Source organism: Macrobrachium nipponense, chromosome 8, assembly GCF_015104395.2.
Source record: "Macrobrachium nipponense isolate FS-2020 chromosome 8, ASM1510439v2, whole genome shotgun sequence".
In the NCBI taxonomy this organism is placed as follows: Eukaryota; Metazoa; Arthropoda; class Malacostraca; order Decapoda; family Palaemonidae; genus Macrobrachium; species Macrobrachium nipponense.
The window spans coordinates 51,375,182-51,388,325 of NC_087203.1; positions in this window are offsets into that span (position 1 = coordinate 51,375,182).

A 13,144-nucleotide genomic window follows, 5' to 3' on the forward strand; every position below is an offset into this window, starting at 1 on the left:
CCTAGCTGAATATCATCTAAACGAGTAATTTTCCAAAACAACTAATTTCTAATACTTTCCCAAACAACTAATTTTGGATATTTTCGAAAACAAGTAATTTCGGGTAGTTTCCAAAACAACTAATTTAGAAAGGAACAAATTTTTCGAAACAATGGCAATTGTCCGCATGGAAATTGTCCGCCTGGGAATTGTTCGCCCACGATACGACGCTAGTGTAAAAATACGAATTCTGAGCATAGCTAGGTTGAAAGGGTAGGACAGGCCAAGGATTTGCGTTGGTAAAAAGAAAAAAAAAATGTTTTTTTTTTTTATCCCCTTTTCGTCTTAGTCCTCGAGACGATAAAAAAATCCTGTATATACATTTTTAATTTATCAACTGCATGGACCATGTTTTTTCACGTTGAGTTTTCAGTGAATGCGTGGCAAAATTCCTTTTTTATTTACTAACAGTACTCACGTTGACGTTTCAGCGTTTACAAAATTTATTTGCTAAACCCTGACTTTTCCCACTGAATTTTCCGTGAATTCGTGGCAAAATTCTTTTTTTTTTTTTATTTACTACAAACCAGTACTTGTGTTGAGGTTTCCGCGTTTACGAAGTTCATTTGTTACAACACGATTTTTCACGTTGAGTTTTCCATGAATTTGTGTCAAGATTCCTTTTTTAAATTTACAAACCAGTACTCACATTGAATCAGCAATTAGATCAAAACCATGTGTAAACAAGCTAGGCTTTGAAAATGCCTCTAAAGCTATAGCAATTTTTTGGTAGCTACAATTTTCCTAGTTGAATGGAATGCTAAGTGCCCAGGCTAAGTGCTTAGAATAGGGCACTGTGCCAATTGTGGCACTTATACGATAGTAGTTCATGATGAAGTACTAATTTATAAGGCCAGAATAGCTGGCGGGTGTGGTCGATGAAAGGAAACTATGGAAGAGAAGATATAGACAGTACAAAAAAATAGAAAGCTACAAGAGGATAAGAAGGAAGTAGAAGTAGCAGAATCTGGCACTCCTCTGGATGGAGAGGGTCAGAATTCTCTATAAGAGGGTGGCACTGCCAGGCACTAGTGTGGAGAGGCTATTGCCTCTCGTAAAAGTGTCTGAAAACATTGACCCCTTTTCCCTTCTTCCTTCGACCTCTCCGAGGTCGGTTTGACAATACCATTGGGGGCCTTCAAAGATTCAAGCCCTTTGAAGATGCCGGAGGGGCATCGGCTCCGGCTGCTGCGACAACCAGGACCTAGGCACTCGTCCCTGTACCTAATGCTGCATGTCCTGGTTTCCTGAGTTCTTCGGCCAAATAGGATTCGGCAGAGTCATTACTCCGGGACCGGCTAGCTGCTGATGGAGGGGGAGTGGATGAGGTAATGGTATTCGGGATGGGCTTACCCAGGATGACCGACTCTGGGGCGGTTTGTGAGGTCGCACCATTGGTGGAGTGTCCACTTTGGTCATGGGTGTCCTGGAGGAGTCCTATTGGAATTGGCTCTTCCTCAACTACTGGCATGTGTAGTGGTGCCAAGCCAGCGGAGGGAAAGTGACCAGGACATAGAGATCCAAGAGGCCGTTCCTGTCCTAGTGTGAGAACTTGAACGTGGCTCAACATCCATGAGGGACAGAACCTGGCACTGCCTGGCACCTTCAAGTGGCACTGGCTGTGCAGAGGTAGTTCTTGGAGATCCATGGCACAGGTCTGGAGCTATGTGAGGGCAGAGGCCCTGATACGGTACAAAGGTAGGAGGAGACTTAATATCTTGTCCTAGCAGGATGTCATAACTTCCTGGTATATAGGTTGCTACTGCCATGGTACATATCTTAGAATGATGAGGTCGTGTGACTCTCAAACGGAAAGTAGGCAAGAACATCTTGACGTGGTTGAGGCTCTCTATTGTGATGAATTGGTGCCTGTCAACCTGAGCTCCATAAGGAATTTTATCCTCTTGAATGATGGATACCTGGGCACCAGTGTCGTCGAAAGCTGGGACCTGGTGAGCAGGATAGCTACCTCTGGGAGATGCGACAAATATGGGGCCCTAGGCCTAGAGCTGAAGGATTCGTCACTGCCATAGCAATAGTAGAAATGTATCTACGATAAAACTGAGGCAAGAAGCTTAGGGGGTTTAGCTTCTTGCCTTAGTTTTTATATCGTAGATACATTGATGACACTTTCGCCTTATTCCGAAACAAGTTTAATGCGGAACAATTCTTAGAATTTGTCAATGCCCTACACCCTAATATCAGATTTACACTCGATGAAGAAGAAAATAACAAGCTTCCCTTTCTGGATGTTCTAGTGTTCAGGAACGAGGAAGGCTTCTACACGGGTGTTTTTAGAAAAAAGACTTTTACTGAGTTAGGTATCAACTTTTATAGTTCTTGCTTTTATAATTTTAAACTTAATACTATCTCAACTCTCCTACACAGGGCCTTCACCCATACCTCTAATTGGTTTACTTTTAATGAAGAAATTAACTTTCTTTCCCAATATTTTAAAAATAACTGCTTCCCAGACAAACTTTTGTTTAAAATGCTTAAGAAAATGCTTGATGCCCAATTCATAGAGGTGCCAACGGTTTTGACAGTACCAAAATTAAAAATGTTTGCTAGCTTCCCTTTTCTTCATGACAACCTCTTCAGAAAAAAGTTCCAGGCAATTATTCAAAAGGAATTCCCGGCACTGAACCTAAAAATCGTCCCAAAAAATCCATTAACTATCGGATCCCTGTTTAAAACGAAAGACCGCCTTAGTCCTCTTCTAAAATCTAATGTTGTATATAAATATACGTGCCCGAGATGTGATCACGGGACTTATGTGGGTTGTACGGAGAGTTTACTAAAAGTGAGAATAGATTCTCACAGGGGCTTAAGTTTTAGAACGGGCAGCAGATTAACAAACCCCGAAGTCAAATATCAGAAACCACTCTAAATCATGTAAAACATATATTAATGATAAGGATTTTACTATTATAGGCTAAACACAAAACGAAAACGAACTAACAACCTTGGAATCCATTATGAATAAAAAAGATAGTTCCGTCCTTAAATGCGCAATCCTCCTCTGTTCAGTTGTTCATCGCCTAGAGTGCTTGTTTATATTTTCTAAAAATTCTCTGTCACTGCCCGTCCTTTGCGAGGATAAGGTACAGAATAGCCTTACTGTTTTAGTGTTATTTATTTATTCTAAATTTTTTTACACCCATATCATAATTTTTGTATGCTTTTTCTGTAATTTTTTAAATTATTTTAATGTAACTGTACTGTACATAATTTTAGCGCTCAGTATGTTTTTCTGTTTTAAGAGACTCAAAAATTTTTAAATGTTCTACATTCTGATGTTCATTGAATTTTTAAATATTGCGTAATTTTTATGAATTATGCAGTGCGTAGTTTCAATGTTCGTGTGTTTATCTTTAACTATAGCCTTGAGATTGCGTCGGCGAAATAAATGTACCCGAGTACGATGCTTTCCCTGTGGTTCCCCTGATGATATATATATATATATATATATATATATATATATATATATATATATATTATATATTGTGTGTGTGTGTGTCTGCAGATTGCAGCTCATAGTGATTATTAGTAGCAAATTAATATTTTGCCATGATATTTCTCTAACAATATTCATGTGCCTTTCGATTAGATTCTGTACTATCTTGGGTTTTATTTTTCAATAAATCTTTTAATAAAGCCCCTCTATTCGTAATATAAACCTTTTCAAAACAATATGATTTTCATTTTTCTTTGTTTGAACAAATACTTTTATGCACAATGTTGTTTAGTTTTTTGCTCAAGAAATAATTCCGTTTCTCGCTATCAAGAAAAATGTACAACTTGAAATTTAGAAAAAATCTGGATTTTCTATACAATCGTGATTCTTAACCCCTTCGGTATCACATGACGCAATATCGGACAAGATCCTGCATCCCGCATTCCCCCAACTTGCCCTATAATTTGTTTAACTCAGAAAGAAAAGGTTTTACTAGCATCTATTCTGCTTTATATATTGATGGAAATGAATGTGAAGTCATATATACACACGTGTATATATAATATATATATATATATATATATATATATATATATATATATATATATATATATATATATATAATATATATATAAAAGGTTTTTTGCCACAAAGGGAAAAATGAAAAAAGCGAGATAGCCGAGTACTTTCGGTCCTATTCGACCCTTTACTGAGGCAACTGATTATATACATAAACCATATATATATATATATATATATATATATATATATATATATATACATACACATATATATAGATATATAAAGGTTTTTTGCCATGCACAGGGAAAAAAAATGAAAAAAGCGAGATAGCCAAGTACTTTCGGTCCTATTCGGACCCTTTACTGAGGCAAACTGATTTTACAAAGAACAACACAGTCAAAAGAAGGCTTAATATACAAATTGACACTACCAGATTAGTCATAAGGGCGATTTTCACTCTACAAAAAGGAGGAGTCGCCAGAGGCTAGCACACCTTGAAGGATACCCGCAGTAAACAAGTGATTCTTCCAGAAAACAGTACATTTTGAAAAAAACATGGGAGCATATACAACTTAATATCATGAATTTTTTACACAATTTTTCCCAACAAAAATTATTATTAATGAAAAGACGAAAGAAAATATAAATATATATATATATATATATATATATATAGATATATATATATTATATTTTATATATATATATATATATATATCTATAGTATATATATATATATATATATATATATATATATATAATTTAATCATTTCATATATGTATGCATACACATTTACACAAACATACTTATATATGTATACTACATATTCCATTTACTTTCATTTCTCGCCATATAAACAACCAATGAATTTTCATTTTTTGGGGATATTTTCTTGAAGAAATAATGCGGCTCTCATTATCCCATGAACAAAGAGTTTTCATCACATTATCATTAAAAAAAAATATATATATATGCATCCCCAAGCGCTTGATTTATCGCTGAAAAAACGTCACGAAAGCCTGGCAAAATTGTTGGACGATGATCCTCGAATATGTTGGTAACATAATGTAAACTCACTTTCCACCTCTCGTTCTTCCACTTATTTCATCACTTGAGAGCTCAGCGCCACTCTCTATACTCTCCTCGGAAGAGATGTCATTTACTGTTCTCACTCATAGTTTCACAGTAAAAGTGCAAATAAAACGAAGGAAATCATCAGAGAAAACGAAGAAAATCGTGAAAAAACGTGTGAACTAAACCATGATTGTGCATCAACCGAGAGGTGGCTGTGACGTCATAACCAAGACGGTCCAGGATTGGCTGAAAAAAAGGAGGAGCAGCTTAGTGTGTGGTTAGTACAGTCTACCCACGCCTGCTAAAACCAATAGGAGACATAACCCAACACTATGAGCTTTCCTATTGCGCTATGGAATTATGACAACATATATACGTCACGGGGGCGTCACTGCAACATCCCATGATATCGTAGAAACATCACGGTCCTGAAGGGGTTTATCCAAAAGTAATTCTTCAACAATATTGTTCATAAAAGTATTTGTTACAACAAAGAAAATAAAAATAAAATAATTCTGGAAATGCTTCTATTATGAATAGAGGGCTCCATTAAGAAGATTTACAAAACAAATAAAACAGTTTAGTACAGAATCTAATGTAAAGGCACATGAATACTGTTAGAGAAATAACATGGTAAAATATTCATTTACTAATAATTACTATGTGCTGCAGTCTGCAGACATATAGTAACCATATATAAAGCTATGTAAACATGTCACAATACACTGACCTGTAATTCAACATATTTATTTATAAGTTAGGCTAGCCTGTAAGAAAAACTTAGACTTTCATAGCTAGCCAGACTTGAGCTGTATTTCATAGTCTGTGGAAGGGGACAGATAGAAGCATCATCATTCGAAGGTTATGGCCAAGTTAGGCTACCTTTGCTAGCTAAGGTTAGGATATGTTAGGTTACCCTTGGTTATTTTTGATGATCCACCTGGTAGACTGGCTAGTTGGTAAAGTTTCCTTTTAAATCTATAATGTAGTATAAATTTAAAGTATAGGGTAAAGATGAAAATGGTAAAATTGAAGAATAGCCTACTGCCTTTAAGTGCTCTGCCATGTAAAATTCAGCCGAGTCCCCTGCATGCAAGGAGGTTTGAGAACTTATTGATGACATTGTAAATAACATTATAATACTTCATGAACACTTACAACTGCAGCAGGCCCAGGGCTAGGCCTCATGATAATAGGTACATTGTAGTACTAATAGTGGGGAAAATTTAGACTTAACCATTGTTATATGGACTGAGAGTAACCCTGCATGCTAATTTATTAGGCTACATGAATTTAATGTCAGATGAGCTTTAACAAAAAGCTTATTAAAACACTCATTATTTTATTAGCTCAAAAATTAGGCGTGTAGTTGACTGTGATCTAGCACACGTTTACTTGAGGTTGTTTCAACTCAGTTATAAAGATTTTCATGAAAGAAAAATGTCTCTATCTTGTGAAATACGACCCCTGTTTTTGTGCGATCCTGTTTCTGTATGGAACACAGGTGATGACCCAGCACTGGGTGCCACAAGTGGCTTCGTTGCTCTTGGTCTCTGCAGTCGCTGCCGCTGCCATTGTCATAGTTGACTATCAGAGGTGGCGTTGGATATTTGATTTGACTTTAAGCATTTTGATACATATTTAAACTTTTACCATTTAAGAATAAGATTTTTCTTAATTATTCTATTAGTATATATATTTTATTTATGGTAGTTTTTTCATTATCAAAGCTTAAGAACCAAAATTTAAAGCAAAGATATGAAGTGTATGTGTGTGTGTTTTTTTTTTTTACAAAGAAAGGTGTGGTCGTAGAAAGTGTGGCCACAGAGAGATGCCAGATATCACTATTTGACCAAGTTTTCAGAAAACCCCCCCACAAAATGGCTGCCATTTCTCTTAATGATTGCATAACAATGGCACCTTATGTGGAAGCAATCGTCACTTGTCTGTCCAATCTCTACCCTCTACATCTATGCATGCGACAATCTCTGTGTTGAGCCAACGTAAGTACATACCAAGGCAGTCTTTTATAAAAGGTAGTATGCTGATGATACCTTTACCCTATTTAAACATAGTTGGCAACGTATGAATTTCTTGACTGTATTAACTCCATTCATCCAAACGGGAAGTTTACTATAGAAACAGAAAAAGACTAGGATTGAACAACACTTTAATACTACTATGTACTGACAGAATACATGACAGGATTAAGAAGCAATTTTTATAGTTCATGTTTTTACAGTTTTAAAGTGAATTCTCTTGTTGCTTTGGTACAGGTAGCACTTAGTTATACATCAGACTGGTCTTTTTTTCGTAAAGGAATAGAGTATTTGTTTAAATTTGTTACAGCAAACTCTTACCAAATGTGTCTTGTTCTTAGTATTATTATTAAAAAAATGGTTTCGAATGATGATTCGCCACCACCTGTTATTTTTAATGTATCTAAACTCAATATGTGTGCTTCTATTCCTTGTATTCACTCAGATCACCTTCGTTTAAAGTTAAAAAAAAAATCATAGAAAAATAGTTGGGATTCCTAACATTAACCCTGCCTAATTCTGGTAAATCTCCAAAAAATAGGCAGTCTCTTCAACTATAAGGAAAAGCTGCAAGATTTTATGTTGCCTAGCGTGATTTACAAATATGAATGCCCAAGATGCCTTGGTACCTACGTTGGCTCAACACGGAGATTGTTGCAAGTCACATGGGACAGGGTCCAGGATATCAAATCCTGAGCTTTTCAAGCATTAGAACAAATGCTTCAAAATGCAAGATTCCATTTGATAAAACACATTTTTCCATCCTTAGCCTAACAACCCAAACATCCTTCTTAACAACACTTGAGTCACTTTATATTAAACAGCCATCACCCAACTTAAAAACAATAACGTTTCTGCCACTCCTCTCGCTGCGGCCTATAAGCTAGCTTTTTTTTCTATCTCTCTTTGGAATATTAGTGAATGTAAGTCTGTTTAATTTTTACTTGTTTATCTGAGATAGTTTTATAGTCTTTGTAGGTAATTTATTGTGTGTCTTGTAAATTTCATGTTATTTCTTGTGTAATAACGATAATCTATTGTAACAAACTGAACGTTTAGAAATGCCGTCGTCAAACCCGAAACTATGCCCCTGTAAGCAGAATAAAGGTACTTTGGTTCATGGCAGCATGCATCATCTCTCAGGTCGAAACTTATGGTCCACACAATCTTTCATAACTGTAATTTTTAACATTACTGGAACGATAGAGAAAGTTTGTGTTAAAATATTGTTTTAAATGTATGAGTCTTAGTTTTGGCTCTTTTGTCCTTTGGTTAGGTTTTAAACTTGCCGCTGGGCATTTGCGCCCTCTGTATCGCTCGGTGTTTGTCACCTGTCTTAGTTCCTGGCTACTGCCTTATGTTTCAGTTGAAAAATAAACATCATAGAGTAAAAACGTGTTGTTTTAAACTCCAGTTCAGGAGGAAAGAAAGAATGCAATTATGAAAATCAGTCGAAAACATTTACAAAGAAATCACACTAACACTTACTTGCTTTGAAAGTTCTACTTGAGTTCAGCCGAAAACATTTACAAAGAAATCACACTAACACTTATTACTTTAAAAGTTTAAACTTGAGGGAAATCTGAAGAATAAATCGTTCCTTTTTTTAAATAAATATATCTGTTGGGAAAGTGTAAGAACAACGCCTTATCGCAATTTTCTCTGTATATGATTCTACAATCATGTTGTTCTTACTTCCCTCCTCGAGAGTCAGCGGGCTTTCCGCCAATGTAATATCTTTATAAGATCATATTTTATGTACTTTTATTATTTTAAGTTATATGTCTCGCAAGAAACACAAATCGTCTCTCGCCGACCCCACTTTTACTGTCTCGCGGGTCGGATACCACATTTCCGCCCGCATGCTGTATATTTGAATTTCCTTACCTGTAATTAAGATCAGTACGTCTTCTACCTGCCTCTTTGTTCACACCTCACAACTGGTGACCTCCCAGTTTGGACGGTGACCCAAGCGGTTTTGACTAAGTACCGCCGCTCACCTTCAGAGATCTTTAGCGGACTCACACGGCGCCTCAGTTTAGATCTCTGAAAGCTCCTACCGTGGAAAAACCAATGCCTCTAACAGACTAATACGGCATACCTTCCCAAGGTGGTGTTCAGGCGTTCCTCAAACGGTTTTGGCCCGCCATTTACGACCCCTGTCGACCGTTTTGTGAGAGTGGACAATGGAAGCAGACAGTTCCGCGCGAGAGACCCAGGCCTCCTCTGCTTCAACGCCAGTCCCGCACACAGCTGCTGCTCAAGCTGTCAAATTGCCCCCCTTCACAACAGCGAACCCAACCGCCTCATCATGTCAGTCCTCCCGGCAGAGGTATTCGACCGAATAACCCCCTGGCTGACCAGTCGAGCACAGACCGAACCTGTCACACTCGACGAATTAAAAACAAGACTTGTGACAGCCTACTCCACGTCCATCGCTGAGAAAGCCGCCCGCGCCCTCGACCTAGTTACAAACCCGATGTGAGGCGCCAACCCACAGGATGCCTGGTACACGGTGATGGGCCTCCTCCGCCTGCCCGAAGTAGGTCCCGATGGGAAGAAAAAGGAAATCTGCCTGAGCCGCGAAATATTCCTGCGGCAACTCGAGTCAGATGTCCGAGGACAGCTAACGGACACATACACCCTCCCTGAAGACGAGCTATTGGAGAAAGCTAAAAAGCTGAAGTTGTCGAGCAAGGCTGCAAGGCTTGCCGCTCCCGGATCCTCCGTGTGTCTAGCCGCAGAGAAGGGAGAAGAAGAAGAAGACGACCAAACGCAAGAGATCGGCGCCGTGACCCAGAAGAAGTCCTCCCACATGCAGTGGGGCAAAAACTCCTGCGCCACTACCACCGGAGGTTCGGAAGACACTCCAGGAAATGCGAAAGCCCCTGCACCTTCCAGCAGCCAAAAAACAGCGACGGCAGACAAAACCAAAGTCTCCCGTGGCAGTGGCCTCGTCGGAACCACACGCCGTAGGGTTTTATGTCCGCGACGCGATCTTTGGTCGGAGGATGCTGGTGGACACCGGGGCGATGCACTCGATATTCCCGCTGTCAGGAAAAGACCGCAGCCGCGGGCCTGACAACCCAACCGCCCTCGTTGCCGCAAACGGGACCCCCATCCATTCCTACAGCACGAAGTCCCTCGAGATATCCATCTTGGGGTGCAACTACGTCTGGCCTTTCACCATTGCAGACGTCAGGATTCCACTACTGGGGGCGGATTTCCTGGCGCATAACGGCCTCCTGGTTGATGTGGGTCGCAAACGCCTCCTCGACACGGGGACATGCCGTTCCCTACCGCTTGCAGCGGGCCCAGGCGCCCCCACAATTTGCACCATCACCCCCCACAAGTACGGCAACCTCCTGCAGGAATTCCCCAAAGTTTTCAAACCGGAACTTTGTCAGGTGGCAGGGACGCTGCCCAAGCACGGAATATTCCACCACATCACCACCACGGGGCCACCGATGCACGCAAAGTTCCGACGACTCCCTCCGGGCCGCCTTCAGGATGCAAAAAGGGCGTTCTCGGAAATGGAACGAATGGGTATCTGCCAGAAAGCGTCAAGCCCTTGGGCTTCGCCCCTACACATGGTACAGAAGCCTGACGGCACCTGGAGGCCCTGCGGAGACTACAGGAGACTCAACCTCGCTACGATCCCCGATCACTACCCCTTGCCAAACATGCAGGATTTGACCGGGGCCCTCCATGGAGCAAAAATCTCACAAAATGGCCCTTTTAAAATCTTATTTTCATGTTCCGGTGCACCTTCACGGATGTTCCCAAGACCGCCACCATCAACGCCCTTTGGCTCCTACGTCTTCCATTACTCCACCTTCGGCCTGAGAAACGCAGGGGCCACTTCCAGCGCCTGATGGACAGCATCCTGGGGGACCTGCCCTTCTGCGTCTGCTACGTCGACTATATTTTAATTTTTTTCCAGGTCCCCGGAGGAGCACCTACACCAGGTCCGACCGCGGTTCTGAAACGCCTGCAGGAAAATGGGCTGGTCATTCGATTCGACAAGTGCACCTTCGCGGGCGCCGAGAGGGTGGACTTCCTCGGACATGAGATCTCTGCAGCAGGCGTGCGCCCCATGGCCTCGAAGGTGGATGCGGTGCAGGAGTTTCCGACCCCAACTACGGTCAATGCCCTGCAAGAATTCATCGGGATGGTGAATTACTACCGCCGGTTCATCCCCGACGTCGCCCGCACCATGTCCCCTCTAACACAGGTCCTGAAGGGGAAACCAAAAAACCTGACATGGGAAGCAGAACAAGCGCAGGCCTTCCACGACACGAAGACGAAGATGGCCCTCGCCAGAGCCGCAACCTTGTCCCACCAGGACCCTGCTGTGCCCTTGCACCTCACCACTGACGCCAGCGGTACAGGGCGGGTCCTAGCCACTCGCCTTCTACAGTAAAAAAAAACTGTCACCCGCTGAGACGAGAATAAGCACATTCGACAGTGAGCTCCTGGCGGTGTACCAAGCAGTGCGCCACTTCCGCTACCTCCTCGAGGGTGCCTCCTTCATTATCAGGACAGACCACCACCCCTTGGTGCACGCCTTACCAAGGCGGGCAACGCCTGGTCAGCGAGACCACAGAGGCACCTGGGAGCCATCGCTGAGTTCGGCTGCACCAGCCATTACGTTCCCGGCGAGAAGAACCCGTGGCGGACGCCCTCACGAGGATAGAGATCAACGCCGTGCACCTCGGGGTCGATTACAAAGACCTTGTCCGAGAACAGGCCGCCGACCCGGAGACTGCCGCATATCGCACAGCTATCACTGCCCTCAAGTGGGAGGATGTGCCCTTCGGACCTGCAGGCACGACGCTCCTCTGCGACATCAGCACGGGTTGCCCGCGCCCGCTGATTCCAGCCTCCCGCAGGAGAGCCGTATTCGACGTCATACATGGACTCTCGCACCCCTCGGGCCGGCTGACGATGCGCCTCCTGACGGAGAAGTTCGTCTGGCACGGAATTTGGAAGGACTCCCTCGAGTGGGCCAGGACCTGCGTTCCCTGCCAAATAAGTAAAGTAAGTCAGCACACAGAATCGGGCGTGGGGAATTCCCGCAGCCGAAACGAAGATTCAGCCACATTCACTTAGACGTCGTGGGTCCCCTGCCCCCGTCGGAAGGCGCCAGATACCTCCTGACGATAATCGATCGCTCCACCAGATGGCCTGAGGCGACGCCGATGTCGGAGGCAACCACCAAACCGTGTGCCAAAGCCCTTCTCGCCAGCTGGATCAGTCGATTCGGAGTGCCGGATGAGATCACGACGGACCGCAGACCCGTTTTCCTGTCGGAGTTGTGGACCGCCCTGGCCCGCCTGATGGGGACATCGCTACACGCCACCACCGCCTACAACCCGGCAGCTAACGGCATGGTGGAGAGGGTCCACCGATCGCTGAAGGCTTCCTTAATGGCACGCTGCATCGGCGAGGATTGGAAGAGCCAACTACCGTGGGTCCTCTTCGGCCTCCGGACCGCCCCTCGGGTGAACGGCGAAGCATCACCTGCGGAGAAGGTATACGGGGAACCATTGACAGTCCCAGGCGAGTTCTTCCTGACCATGCTGACGACGCAGACGTCTCCATCACCAGACTTCGGGAATCCACCGGAAAATTCACGCCCTGCATCAAGACCTTCTCTGATAGAACCAAACACTCCTCCCGAAGGCCCTATCGTCCTGCAAACACGTCTTCATCAGGGACGATGCCCGCCACTAACGAGACCCTACCGAGGCCCCTTCCGCGTCCTCCGACGCACCGACAAGGCGTACTTCATATCCATAAATGGTCGTGAGGACTGGGTCACGATCGACCGACTGAAACCAGCTTTCCTTATGGACGAAGAGTATGCTGACGCGGATCCCATAGGGCGCCTCACTCTTCCTCGGAAAGAGACGACTCCATTGATCGCCAAACCACCCAGTTGTAGCTGTGGCCGCCCTCGGAAGGACTGTCGAACCCCCCGTGGGTCACCTCAGGGGAGGCATCCTGTCC